The sequence below is a fragment of the Nerophis ophidion genome, linkage group LG23 (genome assembly GCF_033978795.1).
Source record: "Nerophis ophidion isolate RoL-2023_Sa linkage group LG23, RoL_Noph_v1.0, whole genome shotgun sequence".
In the NCBI taxonomy this organism is placed as follows: Eukaryota; Metazoa; Chordata; class Actinopteri; order Syngnathiformes; family Syngnathidae; genus Nerophis; species Nerophis ophidion.
Window position 1 is genome coordinate 41,495,935 of NC_084633.1, and position 19,119 is coordinate 41,515,053.

The 19,119-nt window shown below is 37.1% G+C and overlaps 1 protein-coding gene across 1 annotated transcript in view; it reads left to right on the forward strand.

Annotated features, from left to right (window-relative positions):
• Positions 1 to 3,276: 3,276 nt before the first annotated feature.
• The window catches only part of gcgra (glucagon receptor a), a 121,126-nt gene continuing 105,283 nt past the window's right edge, over positions 3,277 to 19,119 (forward strand). Inside the window, exon 1 of the mRNA XM_061884649.1 lies at positions 3,277 to 3,385. The gene's annotated coding sequence lies outside the window, so the exon portion shown is untranslated. The remainder of the gene's footprint in view (positions 3,386 to 19,119) is intronic.

Sequence of the window (19,119 nt, forward strand, 5' to 3'; positions counted from 1 at the left end):
CCCATGGTTCTTGCCTGGAAAAGGGTGGAGTGCCATCTCCGGGTTGGGGAGGAGACCCTGCCCCAAGTGGAGGAGTTCAAGTACCTGGGAGTCTTGTTCACGAGTGGGGGAAGAGTGGATGGTGAGATGGACAGGCGGATCGGTGCGGCGTCTTCAGTAATGCGGACGCTGTATCAATCTGTTGTGGTGAAGAAGGAGCTGAGCCGGAAGGCAAAGCTCTCAATTTACCGGTCGATCTACGTTCCCATCCTCACCTATGGTCATGAGCTTTGGGTTATGACCGAAAGAACAAGATCTTGGGTACAAGCGGCCCAAATGAGTTTGGGTCTCTCCCTTAGAGATAGGGTGAGAAGCTCTGCCATCCGGGAGGAACTCAAAGTAAAGCCGCTGCTCCTCCACATGGAGAGGAGCCAGATGAGGTGGTTCGGGCATCTGGTCAGGATGCCACCCGAAAGCCTCCCTAGGGAGGTGTTTAGGGCACGTTCCACCAGTAAGAGGCCACGGGGAAGACCCAGGACACGTTGGGAAGACTATGTCTCCCGGCTGGCCTGGGAACGCTTTGAGTTCCCCCGGGAGGATCTGGACAAAGTGGCTGGGGAGAGGGAAGTCTGGGCTTCTCTGCTTAGGCTGCTGCCCCCGCGACCCAACCTCGGATAAGCAGAAGAAGATGGATGGATCTGGAAACAGCAAAATCCATTAAAGGAAAACAGCACAAAATTTCAATTTATGGCAATATTTTGATGAAAGTCTACCCTTTTTTTGATAGTTTTAAAATCTGCCATATGTATAATAACGATCAAAAAATGGCACTAGTTTTGTTTTTGAGAATTGAAACAAGAATGTGTCAGAACCTGGAATTTGGGGTGTGTTTTTCCGGAAGGCAAAGGAAAGTTGGCACGAGCAAGACGTGAATGTAAGTACATATTTATTAATAACACTAACAAACTACAAGAAAGGAAGCAAACAAAAGGCGCGCACAATGGCGGAAAACAAACTTGACTAATGAAAACAAAAACTAGCACTATGGACAAAAAACAAAACTCAATAACTGTGACATAAAAACCCCAAAAACTGACGAGGCATGGGCAGGAGGGAAACTATGGACAGTGTGAGTGACAGCTAGGCATGGCATGAAGTAGAAGTAAAGTCGCCAGGCGGACTATCTGGCATCTACAGGTGTAAATAACGCTGTGGTGATTAGTGACAGGTGTGCGAGTGCAAAACGCGAGACAGGCGCGTGATATAAGGACAGGTGAAAACTAATGGGTAGTCATGGAAACAAAACAAGGAAGTGCAAAAACAGGAAACAATGGAGTCTTAAAGGCCTACTGAAATGAGATGTTCTTATTTAAACGGGGATAGCAGCTCCATTCTTTGTGTCATACTTGATTATTTCGCCATATTGCCATATTTTTGCTGAAAGGATTTAGTAGAGAACATCGATGATAAAGTTTGCAACTTTTGGTCGCTAATAAAAAAAACATGCATGTACCGGAAGTAGCAGACGATGTGCGCGTGACGTCACGGGTTGTGGAGCTCCTCACATCTGAACATTGTTTACAATCATGGCCACCAGCAGCCAGAGCGATTCGGACCGAGAAAGCGACGATTTCCCCATTAATTTGAGTGAGGATGAAAGATTCGTGGATGAGGAAATTTAGAGTGAAGGACTAGAAAGAAAAAAAAGATGGCAGTGGGAGCACACTTACATTTACTAGGATAATTCTGGAAAATTCCTTATCTGCTTATTGTGTTACTAGTGTTTTAGTGAGATTATATGGTCGTACCTGAAAGTCGGAGGGGTGTGACCACCAGTGTCTCTGAGTGAAGCCACGTTTCTCGACGAGGCGAAGCGAAGGCAGCCACTGGGGCCATTTCCCCCCCTGTGGGGCGGTATAGCTCGGTCGGTAGAGCGGCCGTGCCAGCAACTTGAGGGTTGCAGGTTCAATCCCCGCTTCCGCCATCCTAGTCACTGCCGTTGTGTCCTTGGGCAAGACACTTTACTCACATGCTCCCAGTGCCACCCACACTGGTTTAAATGTAACTTAGATATTGGGTTACACCTTTCTGAAGCGCAAACTGGTAGCCACGTTTCCGTCAGTCTACCCCAGGGCAGCTGTGGCTACAGATGTAGCTTACCACCACCAGGTGTGAATGAATGATGGGTTCCAACTTCTCTGTGAGCGCTTTGAGTATCTAACAATAGAAAAGCGCGATATAAATCTAATCCATTATTATTATTATTATTATCACTATGTAAAGAGCTTTGAGTCACTAGAGAAAAAGCGCTATATAAATATAATTCACTCACACTAATTCACACCCTCTCCTCCACGGTGGAAGCATCCCACGTTCGGGGCTGGAGAGTCCGCAGCTGCCTCTTTGACAGGTGGACGAGGAACGATGCAAGCTATCCACTCATGTCTACGGTCAGAGCCGACTTATTACCACATTTTTCTCAGCGAAACGTGCCGTTTGACATGCGGTAGGGAACCATGTTCCCTTGACCGCTCTGTTCCATAGTAACGCTTCACCTTCGGGAATGTAAACAAGGAAATACCGGGCTGTGTTTGTGTTGCTAAAGGCGGCTGCAATACACCGCTCCCCACCTACAGCTTTCTTCTTTGACGTCTCCATTATTAATTGAACAAATTGCAAAAGATTGAACACAGATGTCCAGAATACTGTGGAATTATGCGATTAAAGTGGACGTCTTATAGCTGGGATCGGGGCTGGAACAAAATGTCCGCTACAATCCGTGACGTCACACATACGCGACGTTTCAACAGGATACTTTGCGCGAAATTAAAAATTGCATTTTAGTAAATTAAAGCGGCCATATTGGCATGTGTTGCAATGTTAATATTTCATCATTGATATATAAACTATCAGACTGCTTTCAGTAGGGTTTTAAACAAAACAGAACATAAGTAAACAAAACATGATCACAAGACATGACAGAACGAAGGGAAGGTCCATAGATTGTAATGATTTATGTACAACACCAAGCAAGTGATTTACAAATAAACTTGGCCGACCTTAAAACAAAAACTGAGCTCTTCTAGTTTGATGAGACTTCTTGTCTTCAACCTCATTGGAATAACAAGGCCGGTGTACCTAATCAAGTGGCCGGGCTGCCTGTGAGTTCCAAAACTAAACCAAAAAACATCTGCTTCGCGGCGTGTTCACACGCGCAGGCGCGCACGCACGGGCGTGACGTCACCGGGCTGGAAGGAGCGTGTGCAGCGGTGACGTCACCACGGGAGTAATATTCATCAGTTTTTACACCTTTCTGAAAGTAAGAAGTGGCGCGGCGAGACTGAGGAGCACAACTTGGATTACGTGGAAGCTGCGATGCCGCGCGACACTGCTGACAACTTCCCCGGTAAATACTTTCATTCAACACCTTTCCACTCACAACATTTCTCGTCGTGTTTTTAGAGAGCAGATAGAAGTATTCACGCTGTAAGTCGTGTTTGTTGCATGACGTCACGCACACATCTTCTCTAAAACACGTGTTTCATACACCTCAAATATCACGGAATAGTACGTCAGGAACTATAGGGGACCAATATGCTTGTATCGGTACCAAACCAAACTTATTTAGATACTGTTCTACATGAAGGGGACCACAAAAAGGTCATTATTGGCTTTATTTGAACAAAACATCTTAGTGTGCATGAAACATATGTTTATTATTGTCCTTTAGTGCTTCAATAAAATGTTGAACATACTTGTCTTTTAGTAGCAAGTAAACAAACAACGACTCCTAATGAGTCTGCACTAACATATTGTGTCATTTATACACCTATTATTGTCTACACATTATGAGGGACAAACTGTAAACATTTATTTTTATTATTGTTAATATTTGCTTATGTTCAATAATCACTTATTCTTCTCTTCTTTGATACCACACATTAGTTTTGGATGATACCACGAATTTGGGTATCGATGCGATACCGAGTAGTTACAGGATCATACATCGGTGATATCCAAAGTCCTCATGTGTCCAGGAATATATTTACTGACTTTATAAACATAATATGATTTTTTTTTTTAAAGAAAGAAGATGTTGTGATGCCAAAAAATATCGACTTAATCATAGTAGTATCTAGAAGATACACTCTTGTATGTAGATGTCAGGTGTGATGAAAAAATATATCGATGTAATCATAGTAGTATCGACCAGATGCGCTCTTGTACTTGATATCATTACAGTGGATCATAGGTGTAGATCCACCCTTGGCATTTCTTTAAAAAAGAAGGAAAAAAGATTTCATGACAATAAAAAATATCGATGTGATCATAGTAGTATCGACTAGATACGCTCTTGTACTTGATATCATTACAGTGGATGTCAGGTGTAGATCCTTCAATGGCATTTTGATTAAAAAAAAAAAAAGAGTTTTTGATGTTAAAAAAAAAAAATCAATGTAATCATAGTAGTATCGACCAGATGCGCTTTTGTGCTTGATATCATTACAGTGGATCATAAGTGTAGATCCACCCATGGCGTTTGTTTAAAAAAAAGGAAAAAACACCTTGTGACGAAAAAAAATATCGACGTTATCATAGTAGTATCGACTGGATACGCTCTTGTACTTGATATCATTACAGTGGATGTCAGGTGTAGATCCACCCTTGGCATTTCTTTAAAAAAGAAGGAAAAAAGATTTTATGACAATAAAAAATATCGATGTGATCATAGTAGTATCGACTAGATACGCTCTTGTACTTGACATCATTACAGTGGATGTCAGGTGTAGATCCTTCAATGGCATTTTGATTAAAAAAAAAAAAAGAGTTTTTGATGTTAAAAAAAAAAAATCAATGTAATCATAGTAGTATCGACCAGATGCGCTCTTGTGCTTGATATCATTACAGTGGATCATAAGTGTAGATCCACCCATGGCGTTTGTTTAAAAAAAAGGAAAAAACACCTTGTGACGAAAAAAAATATCGACGTTATCATAGTAGTATCGACTGGATACGCTCTTGTACTTGATATCATTACAGTGGATGTCAGGTGTAAATCCTTCAATGGCATTTTGATTAAAAAAAAAAAAAAGACTTTTTGATGATAAAAAAAAATCGATGTAATCATAGTAGTATCGACCAGATGCGCTCTTGTACTTGATATCATTACAGTGGATCATAGGTGTAGATCCACCCATGGCGTTTGTTTAAAAAAGAAGGAAAAAAGATTTTATAACAATAAAAAATATCGATGTGATCATAGTAGTATCGACTAGATACGCTCTTGTACTTGATATCATTACAGTGGATGTCAGGTGTAGATCCGTCAATGTCATTTTGATTTAAAAAAAAGAAAAAAAAGACTTTTTGATGATAAAAAAAAAATCGATGTAATCATAGTAGTATCGACTAGATACGCTCTTGTACTTGATATCATTACAGTGGATCATAGGTGTAGATCCATCAATGGAATTTTGATTAAAAAAGAATGAAAAAAGATTTTATGACAATAAAAAATATCGATGTAATCATAGTAGTATCGACTAGATACGCTCTTGTACTTGATATCATTACAGTGGATGTCAGGTGTAGATCCACCCATGGCATTTTGATTTAAAAAAAAAAAAAAGAGTTTTTGATGATAAAAAAAAAAAATCAATGTAATCATAGTAGTATCGACCAGATGCGCTCTTGTGCTTGATATCATTACAGTGGATCATAAGTGTAGATCCACCCATGGCGTTTGTTTAAAAAAAAGGAAAAAACACCTTGTGACGAAAAAAAATATCGACGTTATCATAGTTGTATCGACTGGATACGCTCTTGTACTTGATATCATTGCAGTGGATGTCAGGTGTAGATCCTTCAATGGCATTTTGATTAAAAAAAAAAAAAAAAAGACTTTTTGATGATAAAAAAAAATCGATGTAATCATAGTAGTATCGACCAGATGCGCTCTTGTACTTGATATCATTACAGTGGATCATAGGTGTAGATCCACCCTTGGCATTTGTTTAAAAAAGAAGGAAAAAAGATTTTATAACAATAAAAAATATCGATGTGATCATAGTAGTATCGACTAGATACGCTCTTGTACTTGATATCATTACAGTGGATGTCAGGTGTAGATCCTTCACTGGTATTTTGATTTAAAAAAAAGAAAAAAAGACTTTTTGATGATAAAAAAAATCTATGTAATCATAGTAGTATCGACCAGATACGCTCTTGTACTTGATATCATTACAGTGGATCATAAGTGTAGATCCTTCAATGGCATTTTGATTTAAAAAAAAAAAAAGACTTTTTGATGATAAAAAATAATCAATGTAATCATAGTAGTATCGACCAGATGCGCTCTTGTACTTGATATCATTACAGTGGATCATAGGTGTCGATCCACCCATGGCATTTGTTTAAAAAAGAAGGAAAAAAGATTTTATGACAATAAAAAATATCGATGTAATCATAGTAGTATCGACTAGATACACTCTTGTACTTGATATCATTACAGTGGATGTCAGGTGTAGATCCTTCAATGGCATTTTGATTAAAAAAAAAAAAAGAGTTTTTGATGTTAAAAAAAAAAAAACAATGTAATCATAGTAGTATCGACCAGATGGGCTCTTGTGCTTGATATCATTACAGTGGATGTCAGGTGTAAATCCTTCAATGGCATTTTGATTAAAAAAAAAAAAAAAAAGACTTTTTGATGATAAAAAAAAAATCGATGTAATCATAGTGGTATCGACTAGATACGCTCTTGTACTTGATATCATTACAGTGGATCATAGGTGTAGCTCCACCCATGGCATTTCTTTAAAAAAAAAGGAAAAAAGATTTTATGACGATAAAAAATATCGATGTGATCATAGTAGTATCGACTAGATACGCTCTTGTACTTGATATCATTACAGTGGATCTTAGGTGTAGATCCACCCATGGCATTTCTTTAAAAAAAAAGGAAAAAAGATTTTATGACGATAAAAAATATCGATGTAATCATAGTAGTATCGACTAGATACGCTCTTGTACTTGATATCATTACAGTGGATGTCAGGTGTAGATCTTTCAATGGCATTTTGATTAAAAAAAAAAAAAGAGTTTTTGATGTTAAAAAAAAAAAAACAATGTAATCATAGTAGTATCGACCAGATGCGCTCTTGTGCTTGATATCATTACAGTGGATCATAAGTGTAGATCCACCCATGGCGTTTGTTTAAAAAAAAGGAAAAAACACCTTGTGACGAAAAAAAATATCGACGTTATCATAGTAGTATCGACTGGATACGCTCTTGTACTTGATATCATTACAGTGGATGTCAGGTGTAGATCCTTCAATGGCATTTTGATTAAAAAAAAAAAAAGAGTTTTTGATGTTAAAAAAACAAAAACAATGTAATCATAGTAGTATCGACCAGATGCGCTCTTGTGCTTGATATCATTACAGTGGATCATAAGTGTAGATCCACCCATGGCGTTTGTTTGAAAAAAAGGAAAAAACACCTTGTGACGAAAAAAAATATCGACGTAATCATAGTAGTATCGACTGGATACGCTCTTGTACTTGATATCATTACAGTGGATGTCAGGTGTAGATCCACCCATGGCATTTGTTTAAAAAAGAAGGAAAAAAGATTTTATGACAATAAAAAATATCGATGTAATCATAGTAGTATCGACTAGATACGCTCTTGTGCTTGATATCATTACAGTGGATCATAAGTGTAGATCCACCCATGGCGTTTGTTTAAAAAAAAAAAAAAGACTTTTTGATGATAAAAAATATCGATGTAATCATAGTAGTATCGACTAGATACGCTCTTGTACTTGATATCATTACAGTGGATGTCAGGTGTAGATCCTGCAATGGAATTTTGATTAAAAAAAAAAAAGACTTTTTGATGATGAAAAAAATCAATGTAATCATAGTAGTATCGACCAGATACGCTCTTGTACTTGATATCATTACAGTGGATCATAGGTGTAGATCCACCCATGGCATTTGTTTAAAAAAAAAAGGAAAAATGATTTTGTGATGATTAAAAAAATACCGTTTAATCATAATAGTATCGACTAAATGCGCTTTTCTACTTGGTATCATTATAGTGGATGTCAGGTGTAGATCCACCATGGCGTTTGTTTAAAAAAAGGATTAAAAGATTTTGTGATGATAAAAAAATATCAACGTAATCATAGTAGTATTGACTGGATACGCTCTTGTACTTGATATCATTACAGTAGATGTCAGGTGTAGATCCACCCATGGCATTTTGATTAAAAAAAAAAGAAAAAAAACTGTTTAAAAAAGAAGGAAAAAAGTTTTTGCGTAGATGAAAAATATCGATGTAATCAGAGTAGTATCGATCAGATATGCTCTTGTACTTAATATCATGACAGTGGACGTTAGGTGTCGATCCACCAATAGCGTTTGTTTAACAAAAAAGAAAAAAATATTTTGTGACGATAAAAAATATTAAGGTAATCATAACAGTATCGAATAGATACGCCCTTGGACTTAATATCATTACAGTGGACGTTAGGTGTAGATCCACCAATGGCTTTTGTTTAAAAAAAAGGAAAAAAGATTTTACGACAAAAAAAAAACCGATGTAATCATAGTAGTATCGACTAGATACGCTCTTGTACTTGGTATCATTACAGTGGATCATAGGTGTAGATCCACCAGTGGCATTTGTTTGAAAAAAATAAAAAAATAATTTGTGACGATAAAAAATATCGACATCATAATAGTAGTATCAACTACATATGTGCCTGTAGTTGATATCAATACAGTGGATGTTAGGTGTAGATCCTCCCATAGCATTTGTTTAAAAAAAAAAGGAAAAATGATTTTGTGATGATTGAAAAATACCGTTTAATCATAATAGTATCGACTAAATGCGCTTTTCTACTTGGTATCATTACAGTGGATGTCAGGTGTAGATCCACCATGGCTTTTGTTTAAAAAAAAGGAAAAAAGATTTTATGACAATAAAAAATATCGATCTAATCATAGTAGTATCGACTAGATACGCTCTTGTACTTGATATCATTACAGTGGATCTCAGGTGTAGATCCACCCATGGCTTTTATTTAAAAAAGAAGGAAGAAAGATTTTATGACAATAAAAAATATCGACGTAATCATAGTAGTACCGACTACATACGCTCTTGTACTTGGTATCATTACAGTGGATGTCAGGTGTAGATCCACCATGGCTTTTGTTTAAAAAAAAGGAAAAAAGATTTTGTGACGATAAGAAATATTGAGGTAATCATAGTAGTATCGACTAGATACGCTCTTGTACTTGATATCATTACAGTGGATCTCAGGTGTGGATCCACCCATGGCTTTTATTTAAAAAAGAAGGAAGAAAGATTTTATGACAATAAAAAATATCGACGTAATCATAGTAGTATCGACTACATACGCTCTTGTACTTGGTATCATTACAGTGGATGTCAGGTGTAGATCAACCCATGGCATTTGTTTAAAAAAAAGGAAAAAAGATTTTGTAACGATAAAAATATTGACGTAATCATAGTAGTATCGACTAGATATGTGCCTGTGTTTGATATCACTACAGTGGATGTCAGGTGTAGATCCGTCAATGGCGTTTGTTTAAAAAATAGGAAAAAAAATGTGTGACGATAAAAATCGACATAATCATAGCAGTATTGACTAGATATGCTCTAGTACTTGATATCATTACAGTGGATGTTTGGTGTAGATCCACCCATGTCGTTTGTTTAAAAAAAGGATTAAAAGATTTTGTGATCATAAAAAAATATAAATTCAATCATAATAGTATCGACTAGAAACACTTAGTATTAGTATTGACTAGATACGCTCGTGTATTTGGTATCATTACAGTGGATGTTAGGTATCGATCCACCAATGCGTTTGTGTAAAAAAGGAAAAAATATTTTGTGACGATAAAAAATGTTGACATAATCATAGTAGTATTGACTAGATACGCTCTTGTACTTGATATCATCACAGTGGATGTCAGGTGTAGATCCAGCCATGGCGTTTGTTTAAAAAAGAAGGAAAAAAGTTTTTGTGTGGATAAAAAATATCTATGTAATCATAGTAGTATCGACTAGATACGCTCTTGTACTTGATATCATCACAGTGGATGTCAGGTGTAGATCCACCCATGGCGTTTGTTTAAAAAAGAAGGAAAAAAGTTTTTGTGTGGATAAAAAATATCTATGTAATCATAGTAGTATCGACCAGATACGCTCTTGTACTTTTAATATCATTACAGTGGACGTTAGGTGTCGATCCACCAATGGCGTTTGTTTAACAAAAAAGGAAAAGGATTTTGTGACGATAAAAAATAGAGGTAATCATAGCAGTATCAACTAGATACGGCCACGTACTTGGTATCATTACAGTGGATGTTAGGTGTAGATCCACCCATGGCATTTGTTTAAAAATGAAGGAAAAAGTTTTTGTGTTGATTAAAAATATCGAACTAATCATAGTAGTATCGACCAGATACCCTCTTGTACTTGGTATCATTACAGTGGATGTCAGGTGTAGATCCACCCATGTGGCATTTGTTTAAAAAAGAAGGAAAAAAGATTTTATGATAATGAAAAATATCGATGTAATCATAGTGGTATCGACTAGATACGCTCTTGTACTTGATATCATTACAGTGGATCATAGGTGTCAATCCACCCATGGCATTTGTTTAAAAAAAAGGAAGAAAGATTTTATGACAATAAAAAATATCAACGTAATCATAGTAGTATTGACTAGATACGCTCTTGTACTTGATATCATTACAGTGGATGTCAGGTGTAGATCCACCAATGGCATTTGTTTAAAAAGAGGAAAAAAGATTTTGTAACGATAAAAAAAATCGACGTAATCATAGTAGTATCGACTAGATATGTGCCCCTGTTCGATATCACTACAGTGGATGTCAGGTGTAGATCCATCAATGGCGTTTGTTTAAAAAATAGGAAAAAAAATTGTGTGACGATAAAAATCGACATAATCATAGCAGTATTGATTAGATATGCTCTAGTACATGATATCATTACAGTGGATGTTTGGTGTAGATCCACCCATGTCGTTTGTTTAAAAAAGGAAAAACGATTTTGTGACGATATAAAATATTGACGTAATTATAGTAGTATCGACTATATACGCTCTTGTACTTGATATCATTACAGTGGATGTTAGGGGTGGATCCACCAATGGCATTTGTTTAAAAAGAAGGAAAGAAGAGTTTTTTGACGATAAAAAAAATCAACGTAATCATAGTAGTATCGACTATATACGTGCCTGTGTTTGATATCATTAGAGTTGATGTCAGGTGTAGATCCATCAATGGCGTTTGTTTAAAAAAAGGAAAAAAAAAATTGTGACGATAAAAAATATCGACGTAATCATTGCAGTATCGACTAGATACGTGCCTGCATTTGATATCATTACAGTGGATGTTAGGTGTAGATCCACTAATGGTGTTTGTTTAAAAAAAAACGTTTTTGTGTTGATAAAAAATATCGACGTAATCATAGTAGGATCGACTAGATACACTATTGTACTTGATATCATTACAGTGGATGTTAGGTGTGGATCCATCAATGACGTTTGTTTAAAAAAAAGGAAAAAAGATTTTGTGACGATAAAAAATATTGACGTAATCATAGTAGTATCGACTAGATATGCTCTTTTACTTGGTATCATTACAGTGGATGTCAAGTGTAGATCCATCAATGGCATTTGTTTAGAAAAAAGGAAAAAAGATTTTGTGACGATAAGACATATTGACGTAATGATAGCAGTATCGACTAGATACGTGCCTGTATTTGATATCATTACAGTGGATGTCTGGTGTAGATCCATCAATGGCGTTTGTTTAAAAAAAAAGGAAAAAAGATTTTGTGACGATAAAAAAAATCAACGTAATCATAGTAGTATCGACTATATACGTGCCTGTGTTTGATATCATTACAGTGGATGTTAAGGGTAGATCCACCTTTGGCTTTTGTTTAAAAATAAGGAAAAAAGATTTTGTAACAGTAAAAAATACCGACGTAATCATAGCAGTATTGACTATACACGCTCTTGTACTTGATATCATTAGAGTGGATATCAGGTGTAGATCCACTAATGGCGTTTGTTTAAAAAAAAAAAGATTTTGTGACGATGAAAAATATCAACGTCATCATAGTAGTATCAACTATATACGCTCTTGTCCTTGATATCATTACAGTGGATGTCAGGTGTAGATCCACCCACGGCATTTGTTTAAAAAATAGGAAAAAATAGTTTGTGACGATAAAAAAAATATCAACGTAATCATAGTAGTATCGACTAGATACGCTCTTGTACTTGATATCATTACAGTGGATGTCAGGTGTAGATCCACTCATGGCGTTTGTTTAAAAAAAAGGAAAAAAAGAGTTTGTGACGATAAAAAAAAATCTACGTAATCATAGTAGTATCGACTATATACGTACCTGTGTTTGATATCATTACAGTGGATGTTAGGTGTAGATCCACCCACGGCATTTGTTTAAAAAAAAGGAAAAAAGAGTTTGTGACGATAAAAAAAATCAACGTAATCATAGTTGTATCGACCATATACGTGCCTGTGTTTGATATCATTACAGTGGATGTCAGGTGTAGATCCACCCACTCTCACATCTTCTCGCTCTAGTCTGAGGCCACTGAGGCAGTCCAAACCCTAAAGAACCTCCAACACAAGAGTGTTGGAGGTTCTTTAGGGTTTGGACTGCAGGCAGAGGCAGATGAAGGCAGGTGCTAAGAATAGTGTGCAGCACAAAGAGTTGTCAGTGTGGGTTGGCAGCAGCGTGCTGATAAGACTCCACAGGGGATGTTGCTGCCAGCCTCCCCTTTCTAACACCTTTCAACACTCCATCAGGGGCCACTCTTCCTTCTCTCCTCTGGCGTGAGGACGTCCAGATGGCAGAAGTCTCAATGGAACCCATGTCGATACGGCCTTTCTTCAACATTTTTAGGCCATGTCGCCATACACACACACACAAACCCCGTTTCCATATGAGTTGGGAAATGGTGTTAGATGTAAATATAAACAGAATACAATGATTTGCAAATCCTTTTCAAGCCATATTCAGTTGAATATGCTACAAAGACAACATATTTCATGTTCAAACTCATGAACTTTGTTTTAATAAAGAATTTCATGGCTGCAACACGTGTTAGGTAAATGGGAAAGGGCATGTTCACCACTGTGTTACATCACCTTGTCTTTTAACAACACTCAATAAACGTTTGGGAACTGAGGAAACTAATTGTTGAAGCTTTGAAAGTGGAATTCTTTCCCATTCTTGTTTTATGTAGAGCTTCAGTCCTTCAACAGTCCGGGGTCTCCGCTGTCCTATTTTACGCTTCATAATGCGCCACACATTTTCCATGGGAGACAGGTCAGGAAAGGAAAGTACTCGCACTCTTTTTTATGAAGCCACGCTGTTGTAACACATGCTGAATGCAGCTTGGCATTATTTTGCTGAAATAAGCAGGGGCGTCCATGAAAAAGACGGCACTTAGATGGCAACATATGTTGTTCCAAAAGCTGTATGTACCTTTCAGCATTAATGGTGCCTTCACAGATGTGTAAGTTACCCATGCCTTGGGCACTAATGCACCCCCATACCATCACACATGCTGACTTTTCAACTTTGAGTCGATAACAGTCTGGATGGTTCGCTTCCCCTTTGGTCCGGATGACACAATGTCGAATATTTCCGAAAACAATTTGAAATGTGGACTCGTCAGACCACAGAACACTTTTCCACTTTGCATCAGTCCATCTTAGAAGATCTCGGGCCTAGAGAAGCCAGCGGCGTTTCTGGATGTTGTTGATGCATGGCTTTCTCTTTGCATAGTAGAGCTTTAAAGGGGAATATTCTCACAATTTCAGAAGGGTTAAAACCAATAAAAAATCAGTTCCCAGTGGCTTATTTTATTTTTCAAAGTTTTTTTCAAAATTTTACCTATCCCGGAATATCCCTAAAAAAAAGCTTTAAAGTGCCTGATTTTCGCTATCTGTGAAGCCATCGTCCATTTTCCTGTGACGTCATCCATTGATGCCAATACGGATAGCACAGCAAGATATAGCGACATTAGCCCGGATTCAGACTCGGATTTCAGCGGTTTAAGCAAATTAAGAGATTATGCATGTATTGAAACAGATGGTTGCCGTATGGAGGCAGATAGCGAAAACAAAATCGAAGAAGAAACTGAAGCTATTGAGCGGATAGCTATTGATGCTATTCGACCATGTCTGCCTTAGCATCGCCCAAAAATTGCGCAGACCAACGATCGTAAGTTTCGCATCTTGTGACACTGGATCAACTTAAATCCGTCGATTGGTAAGTGTTTGTTTGGCATTAAATGTGGGTGGAAAGAAACGCTGGATGTAAATATAGTTTCAAATGTACATACAGCGAGCCTAAATAGCATGTTAGCATCGATTAGCGTAGCATGTTAGCATCGATTAGCTGGCAGTCATGCCGCGACCAAATATGTCTGATTAGCACATAAGTCAATAACATCAACAAAACTCACCTTTGTGATTTCGTTGACTTTATGGTTGCAAATGCATCTGCAGGTTATCCATACATCTCTGTGCCATGTCTGTCTTAGCATCGCCGGTCAAATGTGAAGACACTCTGGCACATTCAATGGGGGTCTGGCGGCAGGTCTCGTTGGCTTTATTGTTGGAAATGCATCTGCTTTGAGTGTCGCAGGATAGACACACAATCTTGCCATCTCTGTAGTAGCATAGCTTTCGTCAGTAAAGTGTGCGGAACAAATGACGTCGGCTTTCCCCACACCCTCGTATTTTGTACAAATTTCGTCCAATTTCTTGCCATTTTGGCATCTTTGGGCCGGTGGTGCAACTTGAATCCCTCCCTGTTAGTGTTGTTACACGCTCCGACAACACACCCACCAGGCATGATGTCTCCAAGGTTCCAGAAAATAGTCGAAAAAACAGAAAATAACAGAGCTGAGAGCCGGTGTATGTAATGTGTTTGAGAAAATGGTGGGTGTGTTACCTCGATGACGTCATCGCTAAAAGAGCGATAAACAGAAAGGCGTTTAATTCGCCAAAATTCACCCATTTAGAGTTTGGAAATCGGTTAAAAAAATATAAGGTCTTTTTTCTGCAACATCAAGGTATATATTGACACTTACATAGGTTTGGTGATAATGGGGACGGCGTGGCGCAGTGGGAGAGTGGCCGTGCGCAACCCGAGCGTCCCTGGTTCAATTCCCACCTAGTACCAACCTCGTCACGTCCGTTGTGTCCTGAGCAAGACACTTCACCCTTGCTCCTGATGGGTGCTGGTTGGCGCCTTGGCGCATGGCAGCTCCCTCCATCAGTGTGTGAATGGGTAAATGTGGAAGTAGTGTCAAAGCGCTTTGAGTACCTTGAAGGTAGAAAAGCGCTATACAAGTACAACCCATTTAATGTTCCCCTTCAACTTGCACTTACAGATGTAGCGACAAACTGTATTTAGTGACAGTGGTTTTCTGAAGTGTTCCTGAGCCCATGTGGTGATATCCTTTATAGATTGATGTCGGTTTTTGATACAATGCCGTCTGAGGGATGGAAGGTTGGTTTCCGGCCATGCCGCTTACGTGGAGTGATTTCTCCAGATTCTCTGAACCTTTTGATGATATTATGGAGCGTAGATGTTGAAATCCCTAAATTTCTTGCAATGTCACTTTGAGAAAGGTTGTTCTTAAACTGTTTGACTATTTGCTCACGCAGTTGTGGACAAAGGGGTGTACCTCGCCCCATCCTTTCTTGTGCATTTTTTGGGAAGCTGTTTTTATAGCCAATCATGGCACCCACCTGTTCCCAATTAGCCTGCACACCTGTGGGATGTTCCACATAAGCGTTTGATGAGCATTCCTCAATTTTATCAGTATTTATTGCCACCTTTCCCAAAGTCTTTGTCACGTTTTGCTGGCATCAAATTCTAAAGTTAATGCTTATTTGCAAAAAAAAAAATAAAGTTTATGAGTTTGAACATCAAATATGTTGTCTTTGTAGCATATTCAACTGAATATGGGTTGAAAAGGATTTGCAAATCATTGTATTCTGTTTATATTTGCATCTAACACCATTTCCCAACTCATATGGAAACGGGGTTTGTACATTTATCATGTATTACCAAAAAGTGGGACCGCAAAAATTGACTGTTGGACCCCATTTTAATGACTTCCTGGGGTCTCTGGGACCCCTGTTTGAAAATTCCCAGCGCCAACACTGCTGGAGTATTGCTGCGTGCCAAACAGCAGCAGGCGGCTCTCTTCTATTACTAATCAAACATCATCATGGATCTAATACTAATCAAACATCATCATGGATCATTCACTGGCCTTGACCTTGACACATGGGTCCTAAAGGGACTGGCCACTGGGTGCATGTTCCCACAAATGTACGCCACAATGGCCAAGTGTCCCATTACTTATGTCCACACACCTTCCCAGGTGCACACACACAAAGAGTGGCGTCCGCACACTTCCTGTATTAATGATGGCGCCCAAGTCTGCAGACTCTGCATAGCGAGCCGAGAAGGCAAAGGTTACAGTCAGAGACGACTCCATCAACAATTGACGCTTCCAACAAACAAGCAAGCGGCGTGAATTTCATGCAGGCAATTAACGGGGGTCCTCTGGGGTCTTGTTAAGTCACTCATACATAAACATGAATGCAGCAGTCACAGGTGTCACACTCGCACTAAACACACTCAGGCTCATCTGCAACACATCACCACCGCGTTAGTGTCACATGACAGCTTTACTGCCTCCACCACACACACACACACACACACACACACACACACACACACACACACACACACACACACACACGCACACACACACACACACACACACACACACACTTGTATTTGTTACGTTTTTGAGTGCCTCCCTCTTTAGGAGCAGCCTTTCTAGATCTATGCAGAAGTGTATTTACAACATGAATAATACATACTATGCAAATGTAGAAAAGCCTATTGTGAAAAATTGGTTGGAATTTCACAAGAAAAACTTGGAATTTTGGCAGTATTATCATAAAAGTTGTGATTTCACTCAACGCAAGTCAAAATTTTACAAGAAAAACTGAACATTTGTGCAATATTATGATAAAAGTTGGAATTTTACTCAATAACAGTCACAAATTTTACAAGAAAAGGTTAAAATTTTGGCGTTTTCATGAAAAGGGCCGTCATATTACTCCACAAAAGTCACAATTTTGCAAGAAAACTTTAGAATTCGGGCAGTATTATAATAAAAGTCATCATTTTACTCAACGCAAGTCAAAATTTCACAAAAAAAACGGAACATTTGTGAAATATTATTATAAATGTGGGAATTTTACTCATTAACAGTTGCAAATTTTACAAGAAAAGTTTACATTTTTTGCCTTTTTATGAAATGGGTCGTCATTTTACTCCAAAAAAGTCAAAATTTTGTAAGAAAACTTTAGAATTCTGGCAGTATTATAATAAAAGTCATCATTTTCCTCAACGCAAGTCAAAATTTTACAAGCAAAACTGAACATTTGTGCAATATTATTATAAAAGTGGGAATTTTACTCATTAACAGTTGCAAATTTTACAAGAAAAGTTTACATTTTTTGCATTTTTATGAAATGGGTCGTCATTTTACTCCAAAAAAGTCAAAATTTTGTAAGAAAACTTAATTCTGGCAGTATTATAATAAAAGTCATCATTTTCCTCAACGCAAGTCAAAATTTTACAAGCAAAACTGAACATTTGTGCAATATTATGATAAAAGTGGGAATTTTACTCATTAACAGTTGCAAATTTTACAAGAAAAGCTTAAATTTTGGGCCTTTTTATGAAACAAGTCATCATTTTACTCCACAAAAGTCACAATTTTGTAAGAAAACTTAATTCTGGCAGTATTATAATAAAAGTCATAATTTTCCTCAACGCAAGTCAAAATTTTACAAGCAAAACTGAACATTTGTGCAATATTATGATAAAAGTGGGAATTTTACTCCACAAAAGTCACAATTTTGTAAGAAAACTTCAGAATTTTGGCAGTATTATAATAAAAGTCATCATTTTATTCAACGCAAGTCAAAATTTTACAAGAAAAACTTAACATTTTTGCAATATTATGATAAAAGTTGGAATTTTACTCCACAAAAGTCACAATTTTGTAAGAAACTTCTGAATTTTGGCAGTATTATAATCAAAGTCATCATTTTCCTCAACGCAAGTCAAAATTTTACAATAAAAACTGAACATTTGTGCAATATTATGATAAAATTGGGAATTTTACTCCACAAAAGTCACAAATTTGTAGGAAAACTTCAGAATTTTGCCAGTATTATAATAAAAGTCATCATTTTATTGAAAGCAAGTCAAAATTTTACAAGAAAAACTCAACATTTGTGCAATATTATGGTAATGTTGGAATTTTACTTCACAAAAGTCGCACATTTTACAAGAAAAGCTTAAAATTTTGGCGTTTTTATGAAAAGGGTCGTCATTTTACTCCACAAAAGTCACAATTTTATAAGAAAAGTTAAGAATTCTGGCAGTATTATAATAGAAGTCATCCTTTTCCTCAACGCAAGTCAAAATTTTACAAGCAAAACTGAACATTTGTGCAATATTATGATAAAAGTGGGAATTTTACTCCACAAAAGTCACAATTTTGTAAGAAAACTTCCAAATTTTGGCGGTATCATAATAAAAGTCATCATTTTATTCAACGCAAGTCAAAATTTTACAAGAAAAACAAAACATTTGTGCAATATTATGATAAAAATTGGAATTTTACTTCACAAAAGTCGCACATTTTACAAGAAAAGTTAAAAATTTTGGCGTTTTTATGAAACGGGTCGTAATTTTACTCCTCAAAAGTCACAATTTTGTAAGAAAACTTGAGAATTTTGTCAGTATTATAATAAAAGTCATCATTTTATTCAACGCAAGTCAAAATTTTACAAGAAAAACTTAACATTTTTGCAATATTATGATAAAAGTTGGAATTTTACTCCACAAAAGTCACAATTTTGTAAGAAACTTCTGAATTTTGGCAGTATTATAATCAAAGTCATCATTTTCCTCAACGCAAGTC